This window comes from Rhipicephalus microplus, chromosome X (assembly GCF_043290135.1).
Source record: "Rhipicephalus microplus isolate Deutch F79 chromosome X, USDA_Rmic, whole genome shotgun sequence".
In the NCBI taxonomy this organism is placed as follows: domain Eukaryota; kingdom Metazoa; phylum Arthropoda; class Arachnida; order Ixodida; family Ixodidae; genus Rhipicephalus; species Rhipicephalus microplus.
The window spans coordinates 126,233,843-126,257,796 of NC_134710.1; the positions used below are offsets into that span (position 1 = coordinate 126,233,843).

General features: G+C 45.2%; 1 protein-coding gene across 2 annotated transcripts in view; it reads right to left on the reverse strand.

The window, feature by feature from the left end:
- LOC119176823 (uncharacterized) overlaps positions 1 to 23,954 on the reverse strand; it is an 83,995-nt gene that overhangs the window by 40,769 nt on the left and 19,272 nt on the right. The gene's annotated exons all lie outside the window — the stretch shown is intronic.

The following is a 23,954-nucleotide window of genomic DNA, read 5'->3' on the forward strand; positions in this document are numbered from 1 at the left end:
GTAATAATAAAAATAAATAAATATAAACCACGCCCCAAAAGCGAAAAAAAAATTACCGTGCAGATTTTTTTACATCGATCTGAGAAGCTATCTCAAAAACTACGCCAACTTATGCGTGATACTCAGTCGTCGAAGCTAACTGAAGGCAAGCGAAACCACTTTAAACAGTCGTTTGCTGCGAACAAGGTGAATCTTTCAACAACTACGCCAAAATCACTTCGAAACGGGCGTCCGAGAGCGCCGCCATGTTTACGTACACTATGTACACCTACGCTACCACGGTGCCCCGCCGCGGTGGTCTAGTGGCTAAGGTACTCGGCTGCTGACCCGCAGGGTGCGGGTTCGAATCCCGGCTGCGGCGGCTGCATTTCCGATGGAGGCGGAAATGTTGTAGGCCCGTGTGCTCAGATTTGGGTGCACGTTAAAGAACCCCAGGTGGTCTAAATTTCCGGAGCCCTCCACTACGGCGTCTCTCATAATCATATAGTGGTTTTGGGACGTTAAACCCCACATATCAATCAATCAACGCTACCACGGTAACGTGAAATCTGAAGAATACCGCACGCATGGTAAGCGCTACGGGTAACGTACATATCTGCGCATGCGCACTTCGATTCCGGTATCATGGTACGCCCGGTATCTCTGTAAGCCCGGTATACTCTAATTGTCTATTATCAACATCAGCCGTTGACACTTGGTAGTTGGTGAACACAAGGGTAGTTAGTACATAATTTTGGAATATTGCACCATTCGAAGTGCGCCCCGGTGCATTAAGTGTTCTTAAACAGGCACAAGCTGTCCATGGCATGCTGATATTTGGGTAGCAAGACACCATTTGGAGACATCTTCGCCGAGTGACGATTTAGTACTTTTTGTACAAATGCCCTCGGCTATTGTTAGAAAACAAGATATACAGAAAAAAATTCCGCTTTCACGTTTTTCGAAGTTGCGCACATTTCGTCTTCGTTCTCATTTTGCGCAGTACGTTTAAGTCACCAAGCGTCATCCTGTAACACGCCCCGCCGCGGTGGTCTAGTGGCTAAGGTACTCAGCTGCTGACCCTCAGGTCGTGGGCTCAAATCCCGGCTGCGGCGGCTGCATTTCCGATGGAGGCGGAAATGTTGTAGGCCCGTGTGCTCAGATTTGGGTGTACGTTAAAGAACCCCAGGTGGTCGAAATTTCCGGAGCCCTCCACTACGGTGTCTCTCATAATCATATGGTGGTTTTGGACATTAAACCCCACAAATCAATCATCAATCATCTTGTAACAAGGAGCAGCCGAGCACGTTGTGCGTATCACTGCATATTGTGAAAGAGAACAAGCGAAAGAAAGAAAGAAAGTGTTTGATGCGGTGGAAGGAGGCACAGGAGCCATACAGCTGCATCACGTGGAGGCTGCTCCACTGGCAGCAAATGTTTGCATTCTATATTCCGTTCCCTTACATAACAATACAATGGCAGAGTAAATGCAACGATTCGCTATTACTGGACGCTGTCACTTTTTTTTTATGACTGGAGGTCTTTTTGTTAGAAGTGTTCCGGTACGTATTGTTCGACGTGTTGGCACGCTTTCCGGCAGAGACCTTGAAGGTCTGTTATGGCTGACCTCTGATATATGGCTCACGTAGCTGTGAACCTTGAGTAGGGGCCTGGTCACAAGGGGCTTTGATAACTCATAACTTTCCAGCGAATGGGCATGTGTTAGTTATAAAAGAGGTCCGGAATACTAAAATGTAGTTACTGATGCGTCGTACTTATGCGTGCGTGCATGCCTAAGTACGAGATGACTAAACTTGCGCATGGGCGTAGGGACGTAACCCTCTCTCGCACCCTCGTTCTTTTCCGCCTTCTTTCTGTCTCCGTGGGAACTATGAGGCTTAAATAACACTGCTGTAGATTCAAAAACCATCACAACTCACCCATGTGTACAGCTTGGCTGTCCTTAACACACTAATTTCTCGAATTGGCCAACATCCGTGAAAGTTAAAGTATTGTGATTAATTTATTTTACTTTCGCCACTGCTGTATTGTGTACGTGCTTGTTTGGGTAACAATATTAGGATAGCGGTATTGTTGGTAGCCAGGCATTCCACACTGTTGCGGTTAAGAAACATATATACTGATTAGTTTGAGTATATATGCGAAAACTCCACATAAATGATTTCTCAATTTCTTTCTTACTCAGTGGCCCCCAGTAAAAGTTTACCAGGGCGCATCTGTCGGCGCATACATGTGCTCTAAAAAGAAGGCGAGGAACTCGAACAACTTCATGAGCGAGGGAAGAGCCACCCGTATTTATTCATTCTTCGGCGAAGGAAGTTTCTGTCTCTACGTGAGAACGTGGTTATTTGCAGAGTGTGTACACAGTAGAAGAAAAACACGTCTCGCGGCGTTTACGCGTTTAGGAACGCGGAGGATGCTCCGTCATTCCTTCGGTGCTTCTCGTAACCTGCAGGAAAGTGCACACGTAAAGCACTTCGAAAATAGACGGACACAAAGCAGACACACACCCGTGTCCCAAGGCGCATCGTTCTGGAAGCGAGGCAAAGCATGCGAAGGAATGCTAGTGTTTGAGCTGTTCGCGAGAATATAGCCTTCCTACGCAGCAGTGCGCATACTTCAGACTCCATTTTTCTTTCTTTCGCAACTATTACGACACTACGATAATTCGCGAACGTGCGCATGAGCATAGCACCACCCAAAACAAAGGTGGAGAACAGGCAGAGCACTTAATCCTCCTGTCACCGCTTCTAACATTTTCCTGATTAAAAAGACTGAAAAAAATAAAATTTAAGACGAAAGTCATTGCGAAGGCAATTGTTTAACAAGCTTAATCTATTTTATATGTGAGCTTTTTATTACACAAGAATGATTGCTCGGTAACTGTGCACCGTATGAATTGACGTAAATCAATATTAAGTTTTTACGTTAACTGTCATTACGACTGCATTAGATGAATATAAGCATCAGTATCTTCTGTATATAAGCCTAGGTATATGGCTCTTCTATAAGTATTAGTACATTCCCAGATCATAGGTACGCCTCCGAAGACGCGAAATGTATTATCCATACTAGCACAAAATTACATTTGCTTCAGTGAACTCACTCCTCCATTAATAAAATCATCGGACACATCAATGATTAGGGGAAGCATGTATGGCTTGTCCAAAGTACATGCTTTGTTCAAGAATGTTTCTTTTAAGGCCATTGACAATAAGCCTGTGGTGAATGGTGTATACACATAGCTCCCTAATAGTGTGATGGACAGTGTGAGCGGCGTGATCATTTGGTTAATGCAGTTCGCTGAAGAGCGAGGGGTTGCTGATTGGAATCTCGAGCGGGTGCCTTAGAATTTTGTAAAGGAGAGAAAAGAGACAACGCCTGTATGCCAGGCCTCTTATTCTAGTCTTCGTCCTCCTCCGCCTTGCGCTGCTTGCATGCCTGTTGACGCTTTTCGTCACTACACTAAGCCACGCTGCGAAATGTGCAATTCTCAAAGAAAAACGGATTACTACACTTCAGTTATCTCTACGGACACAACGCTTCATCCATGACAGATGTACGGCAAAGTTATTGCGACGCCTCCTTTTGTCTGCGTGCGAGTCATCGTCCGAGGACCACACTCGCCAAGCGTTCTCGCCCAGTTGTTCAGTAGTAATAAATGACCATTCGAACTTCACGCACAGTTTCTTTGATGAAGACGGTGTAGCGTGTTGCACCCACACCTCCTCACACGACGATGGTGGCAGTCAAAACTTCGTTTTCGCGCCTGTTAGGCATGTACGGTCTCGTTGCGCGCCTCGGTTCGTTCTCTGCGGCAATGTGCTCCTCGTGCAACTGGTCGACCAGCTTGTACTGGTGTGTCTAAGCAGAGTGTAGCTCCAAAGTTTGGTAGTTGGCCGTAGACGTAGATGTTACGGCTCAAAGCTGCAACGCCGCGGCCATGTTAACTGCGTAGGCAGCTGCGTTGAGGTGCTCTTCTCAGTCGGCTTCACCGGACTTGTTATTTTTGCAGTACGGCGCCAGTCGAGCTTGCAAGGTCTGATTAGACCTCTCTGTCAGGCCATTCGTTTGTGGAGGGTAGGCAGCCACGAATTGATGTTCAATTCCCGCTCGCCGGAGATATATGCACAGAGCTCGCGGCTGCGGAAAGTGGTCGATCTGTCGGAGACGAACTTCTTAAAAATTCCATGTCTCCATTCGAAACGGTCCTGTGGAAACTTCATGACGCAGCTTGCGGAAAGAGAGGGCACGGCAGCGACCTCTATATACGTTAACAAGTATTCCACAACGACTATAATATACCTGCTACAGATGTTGAAAAGGGCCTAATGTGGTCCGTTGCCACAGTGTGAAAGATTGTCTCCGGAGGCGTAATAGGCGTAAGAAACAAGGTTTACAGCTCGGACGTCGTTTGTGTTGTTGGCAGACGTCACAGCTTGCAACATAGGCGCACACATTCCTGTCCATTCGCGACCACCAAAAACGCTTTTGTGCTTTGTGCAAGGTTGCTCGGTAACCTATGTGGCCTCCTTCGGGTGTGTTGTAGATGGCACGCAGAATACTGTAACGCAAGGAGGTAGGAACGACCAGAAGGTGGCGTTGGTCTTGCTTCTCTACACAACGACGACGATACAGCGTGTCTTTGCGTACAGCAAATTTGGCGTAGCGTCCTGTGTCTGATAACGAACTTATAGCGGGGACTAAGTTGGTGCGTTGGGCAATCGCAACTTCCTGCTGGGAGAACATGATCCAGTCTTCAGGTATTTGCATGGAACGTTCCTCCATTGGGTTTCGCGATAAGGCATCCGCAACTTGATTTCGAGCTCGTACACGATGACGGATGATAGTCTTGCAGCCGTACTATCGACATTGCAAACTTGTGTTTGAGGTGCTGTTGAGCGAACATCCACGCCACAGCTGAATTATCTGTGACAATGATGAACTCTTGTCCGACAGAACTTCTTGTCTATGGTCCATACAACAGCCAGACATTCGAGTTGGTTTGAGTGGTAATGTCGCTCCACGTCGGACAGTTTGCGGCTGGCGTAGGCGACAACGTGCTCACGTCCATGTGGGTCCCGCTGGATCCGAATGGCCCCTATGCCAACTTGACTAGCATCGGTGTGTACTTCTGTCGTTCATTCGTTCGTCATTAAAGTGGCAGAGTACAGGGCTCTGTGTCATTTCTTGTTTAAGGGCTCCAAAGGCGGCGTCCTGCGAAATGAGAGAGAAGAGACGACGCCTGTATGCCAGGCCGGCTGTTCTTATTCTGATCTTCGTCCTCCTCCATCTTGTGCGGTTTGCCAGTGCCTGAGCTTGTTGACGCTCTTCGTCGTTAATATATATATATATATATATATATATATATATATATATATATATATATATATATATATATATATATATATATATATATATATATATATATATATATTTCGTGAGGGCACAAATCAGCCGAAAGTACAAAGTACACATATAATTGCCTTGCCATTCGTAATAAAAAATGCACCATTGCTTTAAAATACTCGGTATAGGACACCATCCACGAGCAGCTTTGATGATGACGATGACCTCGTAAGGATGGCACTCGCCCACAAAAGCAAAAGGGGATGGGTCAAGAACCGGGCAGCAGGATGCTTAAAGTGATAGATGAAGAAACTAAAACCAAGTTGGGAAATTAGTTTTAAAATAAAACTTAGAATTATTCAAAATTATTGCTGAGCGAACCATCAGACCATCTAAACTTCCTAATAGAAATAACGACGAATTACAAACCAAGAATCTGAATTGATAAAGATATGTACTAACACGGAAATCTTTTTTGCTGCTCTGATGTATTCTAACATAGTAAAGCAGACATCCCTGTGAAGTGCCACCAAGTGATAAAGTTACTGGAACATTTACCACTAATAGGAACTTCTAAAATGGGGCTTCTAAGAATCTTTTGCTGGTAAGAATAACGACGACAGAATAAAAGGAAACGTTTGATAGTCTCGATTTCATTGCAAAACATGCACATAACAAAGACGCCTTGTTTAAGCAATAATTCAGTCGCAGAACATTTCGTTGCTGAATGATTCAGCTGTAGAATACGATAAGAACAAGAGGATGAAGCAGAAGAGTGACGTAGAACATCAACAGCATCAGTAATACCGCCTTCTCAAGGTATCAACTTTGAGCGGGGCCACCCTTACTAGGGAGATGATGAAGGAGTGCTGTCAGTGTTCATTGGTTCCTTTAAAAAGATACCGTTCCTTTGCAAACCATCTTTTTATATTGTCTACTTTTTCCACAACTTATGCTGAAGTACGAATGATGACCATTCATATGTAGTTGGTTTGAGTCATTCCGCCGGGTCACAAGCAAGCGACCAACCAGTCCTCCTCAAAGTTAGCACCAGTTAACCAGCAGTAACCAGTCCTATGGCATCGAGAGCAAGGAACATAGTGACAGAGACAAGGCGGCCGCCGGCACGACAAGGACGAGAACAATAGTGACGAAATGACGACGAAACCACGATGGTTGACGCGTTGTGCATCATGGATAAAATCCTTTACGTGGTTAACTTTTATACGACTTCTGAATATACAGACGAAGACGCGCGCTAAAAAACGACGCAGATTGCAACATACAACATGCTCGACTTAGCATGCTCAGTAGCTGAAACAACCGCAGGTTGAAAACGAATGGCGTGATTTCGTATCCATCCCGAACCAACAATCGCCTCTGCGCTATGGATCGACTAACACAATCAGCCATATCTCATCCTCACGGTGCAAAAATTCAATTTAGCGCTACATCGTTAAACAAGAACTTTGCATAGAGACGTGCGGGATGTCGAGGTTCAGTCCCGCGCGTGACACGCATCCAAACGGTGTGCCAGCCGCTGAGGTCAAAGGCGCCGCGAGCTCTGCAGGCGGAACGGCGCAACCTTCGCTCGACGCGCCCTCTCTTCGGCGCATGTGACCTTGGAGGACACGAGCCTGTCAACTGTGCTTGCCACAGGTGCCAACCGACCAGGCTCCTTAGTGGACGGAGCCAGTGGTTTACATCACGTTGCATGAAGGTTTATAGTAAACCGGAAAATGCATACGTGTGGTTGAGAAAGCGTGGTTCTGCATGCACGCTTCGTGACAGTTCGGCCTATAAAACGAGAAGAAATGTTACGTGGCAGCAAGGCAACTACAGCTAGTATGTGAAGCAAGTACTTGTGTCTACCTCAGCGACCGCAAACTTTTCTTGTCTTTCTGTATGAAAAAAATAAAAAACTGCGATTGAGAGTTATCCGGTTGGATTCGACAATAGTAAGATGCTTTACGACCAGCTTCAAAACCGTGACCCACAATGCTGAAGGTATACTGATTGAACGACCTTCTAGGCTCGACGATATCGCGTTTCAGGTACGACTGAGTCTGCTGGACTGTGGCAGTATACATATAAATTAATAGACAGGTAAAGCATACCTAAGACGTCATTCTCTACAGGCTAGCTCTTACGTATCCCGAAATATTATTTTCCATTAATACAATATTGAAGAGGGCATAATACAAGGGCAACAGAAGATACAAGAGACTCCACAAAATATTAAGGCGGAAGCTTCAAGTGCACGTTGATCTTGAAAAACGTGGTGGGTAGCAGAAAAATCTGCGTGACCTCGTAAAGCTCAGGTTAAAAAAAAAGAACAAGAACAGTGCTCGAATTGGAATCTAAATATAGTGTTCTGCGTGTCACTAAAGTTTTCTGTCCCAGAGCGACGCCAGCGCTTGAAGCCGCTTTGGAAAAGGACCGTCTAAAGGAGACATGTTGGCCGGGCAGTCACGTTAACAAATGTAACGATGTGAGACATAAGTGCCAAACAGCTATAGGTGTCAGCCCATGTGAACTGCGTAACGAGTGGGTACGTGGTTGAAAGCTGCCAACCCGTTAAAAAACACTACGTCATTATAATAACTCATCCGCACCATTATGATATTCAGCCATAGCATCAACGAAGTGTAAAGCTGTTAAAGCGACCTCTGAAGCTCCAATGATGATGATGATGAGAATGGCGATGAAATAGCCACACCTGACATCTTTCGCGTTCGAGTAGTCTTAAGTGAATGCATAGGGAAGTTTATAGCGTTTCATTTTTTTAGTAAGTCTATTTTTAATGACATCTTAAATTCTGCGTCGAAACCGGTTGAATTATACAGTAAGACTATAGGTCAACGAATGTCGGCCGAGGTCTGCATGAAACGAAGTACGCTGTTTTTGAAGACAGTACGAGCTCAAAATTACGTTGTGTTTGAAAAACCATAAGCCTTTTAGTTAAGATACTGCCGCCCGGTTCTTGGCCGATCCCCCTTTGTGGATGTGCGCCAGAGTATTAAGGATCATCATCATCATCATCATCATCATCATCATCATCATCAACGAGCACACTTTCTCTCGCAAACATTCAATGTTGCGTTTCCTTTTCGCAGCAACACCGTTATCCTACAACCAATGACGAAGCAAGTACAGAGAGCACGAAAATGTTAAACGATGTGCGTTTAGACATGATTCTGCATGTACGTACACATACGTGAGCGCGTGTGAAATCTCGAAAGCTTCCAAATGACGAATCGAACCTTTTGCTGTTAGCTTCGGTATTCGAAACGAATATTCACTGTTCAATTTTAGTCCTCGAATCGAATGTCCTCGAAACGATTGTATTACAATAGATCTGGTTAGCTTTTCGATATGGCGCATGGCGACGCCAGGAAACAATCATCAACATGAACAAGAAGGCGACCTTTTCGTCCTCGTCTGCGGCTTCTGCTTCGCTGCCAGAACACGCGTACCGATTTGTACTGCGTGGGATGCGATAACTCCGATAGGTGAAGGAACGAGGAGAGAGTGCAAAAAAGAAAGAAAAAGCAAAATGTAGAGAAATAAATACACACAAAAAGAAATAGAAACAGACACAAAATAGATAGAAAAAAAAGAGAAAAACAAGTATGGGTGAGGAGGAGGCAAAGGCCAACAGCAGTGCTGCTTCCTCAGTCTTCGCAACACTGTGAATGTGTAGCTGCCCCAACTTTTTAAAAATAACTTTCTAATACTTTACACTGTAGGCGGTAAACAATTGTATTAAAGACTATGAAGTAAAAATGCGATGATTTTGATCCTCTTTACAGTACACATAGGAGGGGACAACAGATTGTGCCACTGATATACCTCACTTTTCTAACAAACAAGTCACCCTCAATGAATGCTGTTTAAACACGTTATTCGGCTGTAGGCGTCGCTAGGTACTGATTAAAAATCAAAGAAAAAACTCCTTCGAAATTTTATTCAGAAAACTAGGAATATCAATTAATACTCCCAATATTTTGTCTTTTGGGGCCACTACATTGGGACACAGCGATCGGAACATCTGCGGGGCTCTCTGCGAATTCATATATAACACAAGAAGATTACCTTGCTGAGTCAGCGATCAGCTCTCGAATTTTACTAGCCATACTACCACTTTTTATTGAGCTGATACACTGCTATGATTCAAGTTTCAGGAGAATTTTATATAACGATTCCACCTCAGATATTCAACAAATTCTATTACTTCTCTCCCCCCCTTTTTTTTCTTTTTTTTTTACAGTTCGCCAAATTAATTTCACAGTCAAAACACAGTAATCATATTCCCCTAGTCTAGAAAATCTAAAGGTATTGACTTGCATTAACCACCGGCTTCTTGGCCGATCCCCCTTAGTGGGTGAGAGCCACAAAAGAAAGGAACAAGCAAGCAAGCAAGCAAGCAAGCAGCAGCCTGACTACGTCCACTGCAGGACAAAGGCCTCTCCTATGTTCCGCCAGTTAACCCGGTCCTGTGCTTGCTGCTGCCAATTTATACCAGCAAACTTCTTAATCTCATCTGCCCACCTAACCTTCTGTCCCCCCCTAACCCGCTTCCCTTCTCTGGCAATCAAGTCAGTTATTCTTAATGACCAGCGGTTATTCTGCCTACGTGCTATACGTGCTCGGCCCATGTCCATTTCTTCTTCTTGATTTCAGCTATGGTATCCTTAACCCCGGTTTGTTCCCTGACATACTCTCTTCTTGTCTCTTAAGGTTGCACCTATAATTTTTCTTTCCATCGCTCGCTGCGTTGTCCTGAATTTCAGTTGAACCCTCCTTGTAAGCCTCCAGGTTTCTGTTCCGTAGGTAAGTACCGGCATAAACGCAGCTGTTATATACTTTGCTCTTGAGGGTCAGTGGCAGTTACCATTCACGATTTGAGAATGCTCGCTAAATGTGATCCAACCCATCCTTATTCTTTTAGTTAGTTCACTCTCATGGTTCGGCTCCCCGGTTACTACCTGTCCTAAGTAGACATTTTTTTAGAACTTCCAGCGTCTCTCCACCAATCGCAAAGTGCTGTTTTCTGTTGAGACTATTGCACATTACTTTAGTTCTGCGCATATTCCATTTCAGATATACTATTCTATTTCCCGTGTCTAGGCCCGTAATCATGAGCTGTTATTCGCCCCTTGAGTTTACTTATCAAGGCAATGTCATCAGTGAATTGCAAGTTACTGAGATACTCTCCATTAACTCTTATCCTTAACTCTTCCCAATCTAGGGCCCTGAAAACCTTCTATAAACACGCGGTGATTAGCATTGAAGAGGTCGTGTCTCCCTGCACCCTTCTTTATTGAGACTGTGTCGCTTTCTTTATGGTGAACTATGGTGGCTGCGGATCCACTGTCTTCCAGTATATTTATGTAGGGTTCGTCAATGCCCTGATTGCGCTGTGCCTGCATGTCTAGTTTGACTCAAATGCCTTCGCATAATCTATAAAAGCTATGTATCGGAGTTGGTTGTATTTCGCGCAATTTTTGTTTACCCGATTGATAGTATGCATATGGTCTATTGTAGAGTAGCCTTTACGAAATCCTGCTTTGTCCTTTGGTTGATTCAACATTAATGTCAACTTGATTTTATTAGCTATTATTTTTGTAAATAGTTTGTGAAAAACGGACAGTAAACTGATCGGCCTGTAATTTTTCAGGTTCTTGACGTCTCCTTTCTTATGGATTAAGATGATGTTGGCATTTTTCCAAGATTCTGGTACCTTTCCCGTCAAGAAACACTTCGTATAATGGTAACCAATTTTTCTAACAAAATTTCTCCCCCATCTTTCAGCAGGTCCGTTGTTACATGATCCTCACCAGCGGCTTTGCCTCTTTGCATTCTTTCTAGGGCTTTGTTTACTTTCCCTGTCGTTACTGGTAAGATGTCGAATTCATCTGGACTAATATTGTTTCTCACGATATCATCCTGGTTGTTTTGGATTCTGTACAGCTTTCTATAGAACTCATCCGCCACCTCGACAATCCTATCCGTATTGGTTATGACATTGCCTTCCTTGTTCCTCAATGCATTCATCCGATTTTTGTCTATACACAAGTCTGCCTTCGCAGCTTTTAGGCTTCTGCCGATTTTTACGGCCTGCTCAATTTTTTTTTGTGTTATCTCTTCTAAATTCGGCTATTTTACGCCTACTGATTAACTTCGAAAGCTCCACTAGCTGTATTTTGTCACTTGCATTTCAGGCTTTCATGGTTTGTCGTCTCTTAATGAGATTTTTCGTCTCCTGAGATAGTTTGCCAGTGTCTTATTTAGTGACTGTACCTCCGACTTCCATTGCACACTCTTTCATGATACCAGTAAGATTATCGTTCATTGTGTGAATGCAAACATAGGTTGCGTCGTTTAGAGCCTCGAATCTATTCTGAAGCGAAATTATCGATTCCTGTACTTTCTCACCACTAGTTCATTAATTGACTTCTTGCGTATCAGTTTTTGTCTTTGCATTTTTGAAATATAGGTGAATACGACCATTTTATGGTCACAGCATCTGATTTTGATAACTACTTCTACATTCTGTACAATGCCAGGTTGTGCACACAGAATGAAGTCTATTTCATTGTAAGTTTCGCCATTAGGACTTCGCCGCGTCCACCTACAGGTAGCTCGTTATCTGAAGAAGCTATTCAAGATGCGTAAGCTATTACGTTCTGCGAACTAATAACTCCCCTCTGGCGTTTCTAGAGCCGATGCCATATTTCCTCATTGCATGGCCTACGGCCTGTTTTTTGCCTACTTTGGCATTAAAGTCACCCTTAAGTGTAGTATACTGTGACCTAACTTTATTAATGTCTGACTGTACGTCATCATGTAGGTGTTGAACTAAATGGTCATTATGGCTCGATGTATACACGTTGATCTGTACCACATTCATCTTGTACCTTTCGTTAAACTTAACTATCATCCTTGTCACCCTCTAAATGATGCTATAGTATTCCTCTATGTCGACAGCAATGCTCTTGCGTAAAAGAAACCCCATCCGTATAGTTCTTTTCTGTCTACTAATCCACGGTATAGGACGTGCCCGTTCTTCAGCACTGTGTAAGCCTTACGTGTCCTCTTAACTTCGCTGAGCCCTATTACACCCCATTCAACACCATATAACTCCTCGAATAGTACAGCTATAGCTAGCCTCACTAGATAGCTTTCTAGCGTAGAAGGTAGCCAAGTTCAGATTTTAATGGCGGCCTGTCCGGACACAGAGATTCTTAGCACCCTGTGATGCGCCACAGGTCTGACCACCGCCTTGGACAGTTGCTTCGCAGCCGCTGGGGGCTGAGGGCCAAGGGTTAATTTATGCTGTATTTATCAGAGGTTGAGAGCTTGTGGCCACGTACTGCACCAGGGTGTTCAATCCTGCTCTGGTGGAGGAGTGCATTGCCGGCAGCTGGTCGCCAGTGAGGCCACACACACCCCAAACTTCTTTTTTAACGATTGCTTCATCACGCGTTTTAAATGAATTTACGATTGGGAATGGTCCGGCATCTGCATTCCAACCGAATGTTGTCCTGTAATGCTAGGCTGCTGCGCTATCTTTAAGTAAGCGGTTCTATTGAGCTTTCTTAGCACTGTAGAATGCCACCTGACCGCCTATCATGCTGCTCTCGAACTTCACCTGACTCGTAGCTCGCCTGGCCTTCTTTTTCTAACTGTTTCAAAGTTCATTTTTTTTCTTCAAAAACAACAACAAAAAGAACCAGAAGACACGGTGGTTGTTGGTTTACTTTACTACACCTATATGGTAATGTAAATGAATATGTACTGGTGAAAACAAATCGCAATTATTTGTATTCCATTCCTATTCAAAGCTATGTATCCGTATTCAAAATCTGATACTTGCACACCGCTAATTATAAATGGTCTACTCTGCAATAATAAAAGTATATGAAATACACGTGATCAACGATACATAGAGAGTTTCTGCAATGACTTATATTCTGACATGTTTTACTGTGACGATAACCGTGGTATGTATGTCCTCCTAGTGCAGGCAGCGTATCAGATAATGCTAGCTGTGCAGAGCACTTCTTGATGCAAACGCATCCACTGATCTCACAGCTTCTCGCTATTACTTGAAACAATCGACATTCCTAGTGGACAATGCTCCTATTCTTTGTTTAAGTAACTGAAGGGTGTGTATATAGGGGGACATAAAAATGCAAACGAGAAATTACAAAACAGAATATGCTTTACGAGCGTGAGCTCTTCAGCACTTTGTTGGGAGAGCCAATTATGTGTTTTTCAAGAATAGTTGGCCTCGAAGTAAGCGTGCAGGGCACAACCATGCTGACATAAGGCGTACTAATGTAAAAAAACAAGAAAACATGTATACAGGGTGTTGCAAGAAATGTGTGCAATACTCTTTAAAAATAAGTGAAAAGCGCTATTTGCTCGCTGTCTTTACAATTGCTTTTTCTGTAGTGGCAGACATTTTAAGATGCCTGAATCAACATTTCGAACAGTAATTAGGAAATTTAAATTAACTTTTTCATTAGTGGAGTTAGGCAGGTAAGTCGAAAGAGAGCACTGAAGTCCTTCATGCGAAAAACCCATTGCTGCTTTGAGATTTCAGAAAAGTGGCCTCTAGTAATAACTGCGAATTAATGAAGTTCTCCTAAATACAGCGATGAAACCGAAACCGAAACGAGCAAGAAAGCAACTGCCATATTCTTCTGAGACGTACGAAATGAGGGAGCGTTGTTAAATACCATCAACCGACTTCGTAGTGTGGGCGCGTGTGCTGCGCTCACAATCACAGCACTCATAACGCACATATATACGTTAACGAAATGGGAGGAACTGCAGCCCCGTAACTATTCTTCTGAACAGTGACGTCATTGTAGTCATCTGCTTGTTGCGCTGATTGGTCATTTGGTTTCAATTTCCCCGCTGAACTTAGGAGAGTTTCATTAATTCACAATTATTGCTAGAGACCGCTTTTACGAAACTTCAAAGCCACAATGGGTTCTTTACATGAATTACTTCAATTATTTCATTTGACTTACCTGTCTAACTTCGCTAAATGAGAAGTCAATTATTTATTTTTTAATTACTGCTCCAAATGATGACTTAAACTCTTCTAAGATGCCCACCGCTACAGAAAAAGCAACTGTGAAGACAGTGAGAAAAGCGCCTTTTCCTGATTTTTTAAGAGTATTGGACACAATTCTTGAAACACCCTGTATTAGGTACACAAATGTTTTTGCATTTCAACTGTCCATAACGAGACGCTCTTTTTGGCTGTAATTTTTTATATCTGCAACCTTCTGTTGTAATACCTAATGCTGACTAAGTGCATTGCAACAAAACACGGCAGATTTATATTATAAAGTACCGATTTGAACAGGAACCTCTAGCTATGCATCAAGTTTACTTCCACTTAGTGTTCACTGCCATCAACACCCTTAGGCAGCATTTATTGCCGTTCATAGACCACGATGGGTTGTCTCATACACATGCAGTTATCACTTGTGGGGTATCGACACTTGCCAGCTGAGTCAACAGCAACTGCCAATAAACCGGTGACCTTGCGCCTCATTTAAGCATTCTGCTAGTTTATTATGCAAGGCAACCTTTGTACAGATTTGAATGGAAAAATGGTGTCTCCACTCTAAAATCAGACAAACATTGTAATAATTCATTATGAGTCATTACTTTCTGTCATAATGTTTTCGAAAAAAAAAACAGACTGAAAATAGTTCGTTTCACAACGCAGTGACAGGCCTTGGCACACGATTATAAATCCGTTCAGTTTTAAGAGAGGCACTTTTATCACTGTGGTCACCACGAAGATTAGACATATTCTTGCCATCCAGTCACATTCCAGTCACCTAAAGACAGTGCATTTCGAGATGACAGTACCGAAATTTCGGTTCAAACCATCCGTGCGTCATGAGAACCCCCCCCCCCCCCCCCCCTGGGGCCAGCGCCCTGGCGCTGGCCCGGGATATTTTTTGAGAGCTTGGCTGAGGATCTCGTCCATTCTCCACATACAGTTTGCCATCCTGTCCTGAAGTTGCTTCACAGGGAACTGTTTATTCCCGTTCCCTTTCTTTTCAGGCTTTTAGCATTCAGATCATGCTCCAGTGACAAGTGGGGAGTCTTAAACTGCGGTCGCATTGAGAATGACGTCGCAGGATGACGCAAATTGCGGCATTCGCACGCCTCTTGAGCAAAATGAGTACGGGGTGTACGCATCAAGAAAGTAAAGTTTTTATTAGGTAACAGACAATTATTATTGCCTACGATAAGTCTTTCTCTCTCTCTCTCTCTCTCTCTCTCTATATATATATATATATATATATATATATATATATATATATATATATATATATATATATATATATATATATATATATATATATATATATATATATATATATATATACAGTATAAAAAGAGGTCGACAAACGTGCGAAAAAACACTAGTTTTACTAACGTTTCGGCAGGCCCACCTGCCGAAACGTTAGTAAAACTAGTGTTTTTTCGCACGTTTGTCGACCTCTTTTTATACTGCATTTCACCGGATCCATTGAATATCACCCCACCATATATATATATATATATATATATATATATATATATATATATATATATATATATATATATATATATATATATATATATATATATATATATATATATATAGTCAAGTAGATCCTCCGTGAGCGATCCGGCCTAGAGTCTGGCCTTCATCAGGATTGAGGGTACAGTTTGTTGGTGTTCTGCTTTATACAATCTCAAATCAGAGGGGAAAAGAGAAAAAAGGAAAAAAAAGATAAAAAGAGTATAAGGTGGACTGCTCCTGGGGCGCCCCCTTCCACTCTTCCTTCCACTTCCCCCTCCATCTGTCTCCCCTTTCTTCCCTTCACCTTTCTGCTCTCTGCGGTCTGTGTATGCTTCCTTTCACTAACGCACTCTTCCCGACCAGACGGCGCCTCCTGGCTCTGCATGGCAGTTCGGTGTGGGGCAAAAAGGGCTTTTTTAAGAAGCTTAACCCCAATTCCTCCGTGTTCAAGCCTTTAACTACTCAGCGCCCGTCGACATTTCGTCGTAGAAAGAGGGGTGCCGCGTATTGCCTCAGAGGCTGGCAAGCGGGCGCAATGCGAATTCCTTGCACGCCTCTGGATTACGCGTGCAGTAGGGGCTTCCCGACTGTGTACAGGGTTGCTGTTGCGCATGTAATGCTTGGCACAATTGATTGGGTAGTAAAGTAAAACAGAAACAGACGACAGATGCACTTAGGTAGTGTAATCACACTTGGCATTGTTTTTAGCTGTCCAGTGCCCTTCACAGCTACAGTGCCGTTAACTCAGTTACTATTTTCATTATTGCCGTTATTGTTTTCTAAGGCTTTAATTGCTGCAAGTGTACCGGGATTCTCATTTATTCCTAGGGTGCTGAATCGGTGGATGAGGTATGACTCTCGTTGTTCACGTTCTCGATTTGATGACTCTCGTTGTTCACGTTCTTGATTTGATTTAAATCTCGTCTCTAAGAGCGTTACTGATAGTTTGTCGAATGCATGGTCGGGAAGATTGTGATGTTTTGGTAGAGCTAGACTTGGGGCTGATTTCGCATGGCCTCTGTGATTATTGAAGCGAATCCTAAATGGTGTTTCTGTTTGTCCGTTGTACTGCATAATACACACGTTGCATTCGAGTAGGTACACCACATTAGAGGAATCGCATGTTAGGTTTCCTCGTATGTTAATCAAAAACTTGGATTGTGTGCTGGTTGCTTTGTGTGTTTCTCGCATCGCCTTACATACAAGACATCGTGGCTTTAAACAAGGTCGGCATGAATTATTGGGAGGGGGGGGGGGGGTGTTGTGTTAATTTGAGAGTGGACAAGTGTGCCTTTGAGGTTACATGGTCGTCGGTAAACGACACCTGGAGCGAATGGGAATGCGCGTTTCAAACGTTCACTTTGTTCCACAATGTTGTAATGTCGTTTAAGGATTTTGTTTACGTTGGGGAAGTTTGTGCTCTAAGTCAAGCAGAGGTTTGTTCGTTGTGGGTCTTCTTGCGGTGGTAGCTTCATAAGTAAGTCTTCACGCTTTAGTTTTCTTGATTTTTGAACAGCGTCATTAATTGCATGTGGGGGGTATTTTTGTTTCTCGAGAATAAGTTTTAGCCTCTGTGAGCTTGTGTCAAAGACAGCGTCTCTAGAGCAGATTCGCTTAAACCGGTGAGCCTGGCTGTATGGAATACTGTTTTTACAGTGGCGCGGGTGATCGCTTTGGTAATGGAGGTATTGTTGTCGATCCGTTGGTTTGCGATATAGTGTTGTAGAGAGCTTCTCATCTTCAATCGTTATGGTAACATCAAGAAAATTTGCGGTTACTTGCGAGTATGTGTGTGTGAAGTGTATGTTCTGATGCACAGCATTGTAAGTGTCGATAAAGCTGAGAAGTTCGTCCTCGCTGTGGGTCCAAATAAGAAAGATATCGTTTATGTATCTTCTGTATCAAATTGGTTTCAAGGAACTTTGTGCAAGAAATTCAAATTCTAGCTTTCCCATAAATATGTTGGCATAATTAGGTGCCATTCTGGTGCCCATAGCGGTCCCACTGATTTGTCGAAAATACTCTTGGTTAAACTCGAATAAATTTAATTCGAGGACCATCTTCGTCAAAGTTGCGATGGCAGAGAAATCTGGGGTGTTAGATTGTCTATGGTTTGTGTACATGTTTTGTAATGCAGCTATGCCGTCATCGTGAGGAATATTTGTATACAATGAAGAGACATCAAGAGTAACCAAGTACGAGTTTTTCGGCCCACACAGTCCTGCAATGTCTCGAAGAAAATGTTAGGTGTCTTTTATGTACGACGCGAGGGTGCATGGAATGTGGCTTATTAGTTTGTCCACGTACCCTGATATGGGTTCAGTTATTGTACCGATGCTTGATATGATTGGTCGACTTGGGTTACTGGGTTTATGAATTTTTCGGAGGATGTAGAAGCAACCTGGACGAGAGTATGCTGCTTGCATCAGTTTGTGGTCAGTGTTGGTTATCTTTTCTGCATCCAACAGTTTCTTTAGTTCTGTTGATACGATACGTTTGTAACCGTCTGTCGGATCACCTAGAAGGCGTTCGTAAAATCTTGAGTCGTCTAGTTGGCGGTATGCTTCTTGTAGTTGGTTGTATTAAGGACTACAATTGATCCTCCTTTGTCAGCGGGTTTTATTGTTACGTCTGTCCTAGATGCCAGATTTCTCATACTTATTTTTTCAGTATTTGTCAAGTTTTCTTGGTTTCCTTTCTGTCTGTGGTATTTGTGTACTATATCTTTCTGTACTGCGGTGATATAAAGGTCCAGGCACTTGTCTAGATTACTGTTCGGTGTCCAATCATTTATTTTATGACGGTGAATTGTTTCGTGGTTAGAAGGCCTGTCGAAGAAATATTCGCGCAACCTTAAGCTTGAGCGAAGTTGTTGAGGTCTCGGAGCAAGTGGAATTCATTGAAAAATTTTGTGGTCGGGCAGAAGCTTAGTCCTTTAGATAGCAGTATTTCTTCGTCAGGTGACAAGCTAGTGTCCGATAGGTTTACAACCACAGTGTCACAGTGTGTGTTCCTATTGTTCCTAAATGGGTGCTCGTTTGTACCGTGAGCGGTTTCCTGGGTGGTGGTGTTGTAGTGATAAGGAACTATATCAGGAATATATATATATATATATATATATATATATAAATATATATATATATATATATATATATATATATGATGTTACGGGAGAATAACTTTACTTTATAAAACGAGGAATAAACTCGGTGGTGGACAAGATGGCGCCCAGTTGGCTCACAGATCTGACAACATCGTCCTCCTCTTTGTCTTCTTCGTCGTTCTCATCCTACCGTTACATGATTTCCCCGGCGGCTGGAGCACCGACCCGGTGCTAATCAGGAGGCACTGGAGTAATACGGTTTGAGTCGCGTAACATGCACTACGTCAGTGTGAGGGTGAAGGATGGCGGGGTCCGTAGGGGTGATTTCGTATGTGACGTCAGTTACTTGGCGTAAGATACGGTAGGGACCTGAATAGCGTGGGAGTAACTTCTCCGAAAGTCCAACGCGGCGCGAGGGGAACCATAACAGAACGAGATCTCCGGGTGTGAAGTGGACGTCACGATGGCGGGCGTCGTATACGCTCTTCTGATTGTCCTGGGAGTCCAGTAAGCGTCGTCGAGCAACTTGGCGTGCCGCTTGGGCCTTCATTATTGCATCACGAGCGTACTGAGACTTGTCATTTAGTGCGGCCGGCAGGAGGGTGTCGAAAGGTAGCGCAGGGTCACGGCCGAACAACAGAAAAAAAGGAGAGAACCCAGCGGTGTCGTGTCTGGAAGAATTGTACGCGAATGTTACAAACGGTAACGTAGTGTCCCAGTCGCGGTGATCGGCGGAGACATACATGGAGAGCATGTCGGTGAGAGTGCGATTGAGGCGCTCCGTTAGACCATTTGTTTGTGGATGGTAAGCAGTCGAGAGCTTGTGCTTAGTGGCGCAGGAGCGGAGGAGGTCATCAACCACTTTGGAAAGGAAGTAGCTGCCTCGGTCGGTAAGGAGTTGTCGAGGGGCGCCATGATGTAAGATGACGTCCTCCAAAAGGAAATCGGCCACGTCAGTTGCACAGCTGGTTGGAAGGGCCCGTGTGATCGCGTATCGGGTAGCATAATCGGTTGCTACTGCAATCCACCGATTACCCGCAGCTGACGTAGGAAAAGGGCCAAGCAGGTCCACGCCAACACGGTAGAATGGGTCTTGTGGGATGTGCAGTGGCTGAAGACGTCCGGCCGGAGGGGCATTTGGTTTTTTCCGTCGTTGACAAGGGTCGCAGGCTGCAATATAACGGCAGACGTCGCGGTACATGCCAGGCCAGAAGAAGCGCCGGCGAACTCTGTCGTAGGTCCGTGACACGCCGAGGTGACCCGCTGTAGGTGCATCATGAAGCTGGGCGAGAACAGTGTGACGCAATTGAATGGGAACGACGAGTAGTCTTTCGGGGCCGTCAGGACGCATATTGCAACGGTACAATACACCATCATGTATTTCAAACATTCGAAGGGAAGGGTCGGGCCTCACCGATGTGAGCCTTCGGATAATACCGTCCAAGAAAGTATCTCGTCGCTGCTCGATTCCAATGTCATGAAACGCGGATAGAGAGAAAACGTCGATAGGAAGGGTGGTTTTAGAGGAGTCGCCGTCTGGAGGGTCGACAGGATACCGGGACAAGCAGTCCGCATCTTGATGCAGGCGGCCGGTTTTATACAGGACTGAGTAATCAAATTCTTGAAGGCGCAGCGCCCAACGGCCAAGACGGCCTGAAGGGTCTTTAAGGGACGAAAGCCAGCACAAGGCGTGGTGATCTGTGATTACTGTGAATGGCCGGCCGTACAAATAGGGACGAAATTTACCGACTGCCCAAACAAGTGCCAAACATTCCCGTTCGGTTATTGAATATTTTCTTTCAGCAGGCGAAAGAAGGCGGCTGGCATAAGCAACAACACGGTCTCGTCCTTGTTGTTTCTGGGCGAGGACTGCACCGATGCCATAGCCTCTTGCGTCTGTACGAACTTCTGTTGGAGATGAAATATCAAAGTGGGCGAGGATAGGCGGAGACGTAAGCAGACACACTAGATTTTGAAACGCATCTGCTTGCTCAGGGCCCCAAATGAAGCCAGCGTCTTTTTTGAGAAGTTGAGTGAGAGGGCGTGCTACGTCGGCGAAGTTTTTAACAAAGCGGCGGAAGTAAGAACAGAGGCCAACGAAACTGCGAACGTCTTTGGTACAGGTTGGTACAGGGAAATCTCTTACTGCGCGTATTTTATCTTGATCAGGGCGAACCCCCACGGAATCAACGAGGTGTCCGAGGACAGAAATTTCACGACGGCCGAAGTGGCACTTTGCCGAATTGAGTTGCAGGCCCGCCTTACGAAAGACAGATAAGATTTTCGATAGCCTTTCAAGGTGCGTCGCAAAAGAAGGCGAAAAAACGATAACGTCGTCCAGGTAGCACAGGCAGATGGACCACTTGAAGCCGTACAACAGAGCGTCCATCATACGTTCGAATGTGGCGGGCGCATTACATAAACCGAATGGCATCACTTTAAACTCGTAAAGGCCGTCGGGAGTGATAAACGCCGTTTTCTCACGGTCCATGTCATCAACGGCAATCTGCCAGTACCCAGAGCGGAGGTCAATGGAGGAAAAATATTTTGCGCCGTGAAGGCAATCCAGGGCATCGTCTATGCGTGGTAAAGGGTAGACGTCCTTCTTCGTTATTTTGTTTAAATGGCGATAATCGACGCAAAATCTCCAGCTGTTGTCCTTCTTCTTTACAAGTACAACAGGGGACGCCCAGGGACTGCATGAAGGCTCGATGATATTCCGAGAAAGCATTTTGTCGACCTCCTGTTGGATGATGCGCCGCTCTGCATGGGAAACACGGTAGGGTCTCCGATGGATTGGACTCGTATCGCCTGTATCAATCCGGTGCTTAACAACGGACGTCTGGCCGAGTGGGCGGTCGCCAAGGTCGAAGATGTCCCAAAAAGATGCAAGCAGGGAACGCAGGTCGTTAGCTTGTTCTTTCGGCAAGTCGGGGGCAATCATCTTGGTTAACACACTTTGGTCTGATGGAGGAGTAGACGAAGTTTTTTCGGCACTCGGGATGCTGTCATAACTTAGAGTGCAAATATGGCACTCTGCCGCCGGCACGATCTCGGCTAGAGATATACCACGAGGGAGGACTTGTGTACATAGTGAAAAATTCACTAAGGGTAGGCAGGATGCATTGGCCGTAATAGTGATGACGGTGTGAGGAAACGCAACGTTGTGCGAAAGCAGGACGTCAACATTGGGGGACACAATATAAACACCGTCTGGGACAGGTGGAACAGGGGAGACGCCTATGTAAGCTACTGTTCGTTGAGGGAGACGCAGGTGTTCTGTAGAACAAAGCCGACTTGGAGGGCAACTTGGAGGATCAACAACATTAGGTAGAGCGAGTTGCACTATACCGGCAGAGCAGTCTATCAAGGCCGAATGTTCAGACAAAAAGTCTTGGCCCAAAATTATGTCATTAGGGCAGTGTTCTAAAACATAAAACAGAACTGATGTGTGGTGTCCGGCGACGCTGACGCGAGCTGAGCACACACCAATTACGGCGACTTTTCCACCATCGGCCGTTCGGACCACAGGAGTTGGGCCAGGAGTAAGGACTTTCTTCAGCCGTGCTCTAAGGTCAGCGTTCATGATAGACACGTGTGCGCCAGTGTCAATGAGGGCTGTAGTAGGTACACCGTCGACGTCAACATTGATAAGGTTCTGATGTGCGGGCAAGGTCAGTAGAGGATTTTGGGATCGGGTCGGTATTGCAGCATCACCTCCAAGAGCTGCTCCCGTCAGTTTTCCGGAGGTGAACGCCGGAACGAGCTTGGGGACGGCGATCGGCGAGATGGGGGCGAGCGGGAGAAACGGCGTTGTGGCGAAGGGGAGCGGCTGGATCGGGGGCGCGAGGAATTCTCAGGCGTTAGCGGCTCTGTTTTCGGTGATGAGCGTGAATTCCAGACAGGTGGGCGATGGGGCGGAGGGTGAGGCCACGGAGCAGAGCTGGACCAAGCACGGCAGTGACGCGAAATGTGGCCTATACGACCGCAATTGAAGCATATCGGCCGGTCGTCTGGGGTGCGCCATACCGCCGGGTCGCGATAATGTGGGCTGGCAGAAAAACGTCGGTTGGGCGGGACAGTCACGGGTGGATTTGGTGTGGCGTAGTCTGGACGATGAATGGAGCAGACGTTTAAGCCGGCGTTGGCCAGTTCTTGCCTCACGACGGTCTGTATGAGAGAGACGGTGGCGTGATAGCTTTCGGAGTTGGGGGAAGCTGACACGAGTGGAGCTGCGGCTTCTATTTCCCGACGGACAATACGGACAACGTCACCGGGACTTTCCTAGAAGGCAGGCGAGGGTCTTCGCATGTGGACGTTGCAGCCGTGTTTGGAAGCCGGGCAAACTGGTGGAGAACACGGCGGCTCTTCGCTTCTTCAAAGCGCCGGCATTCAGAAATAATGTCGTGGACCGTAGATGAATTCTTGAACACAAGAAGGTGAAAGGCGTCATCTGCTATGCCCTTAATAATATGGCCAACCTTATCGGCTTCGGACATCTGCGAGTCTACCTTGCGGCACAAAGCGAGCACGTCCTGAATGTACGTGAGGTATGATTCGGTGCACGTCTGAACTCGACGTGCGAGCTCGTTTTGGGCGGCGCGTTGACTTCCCACAGGCCTGCCAAATAGCTCCCGGAGCTTTTGCTTGCATAACTCCCAGCTAGTCAGTTCTTCCTCGTGCGTCTCGTACCAGACCTTTGCGGTACCTCTGAGATAAAAAATCACGTTGGCCAGCATGAGCGTTGGATCCCATCGCATACGTACACCCACTCGTTCGTATGACTTCAGCCAGGCTTCTACGTCAATGCCACCAGTGCCAGAAAAGGTACCTGGATCTCTCGGGGGCTCCAAGATGAGGGTTGACGGTCCAGTTGGAGAAAGCACGGACGTAGTT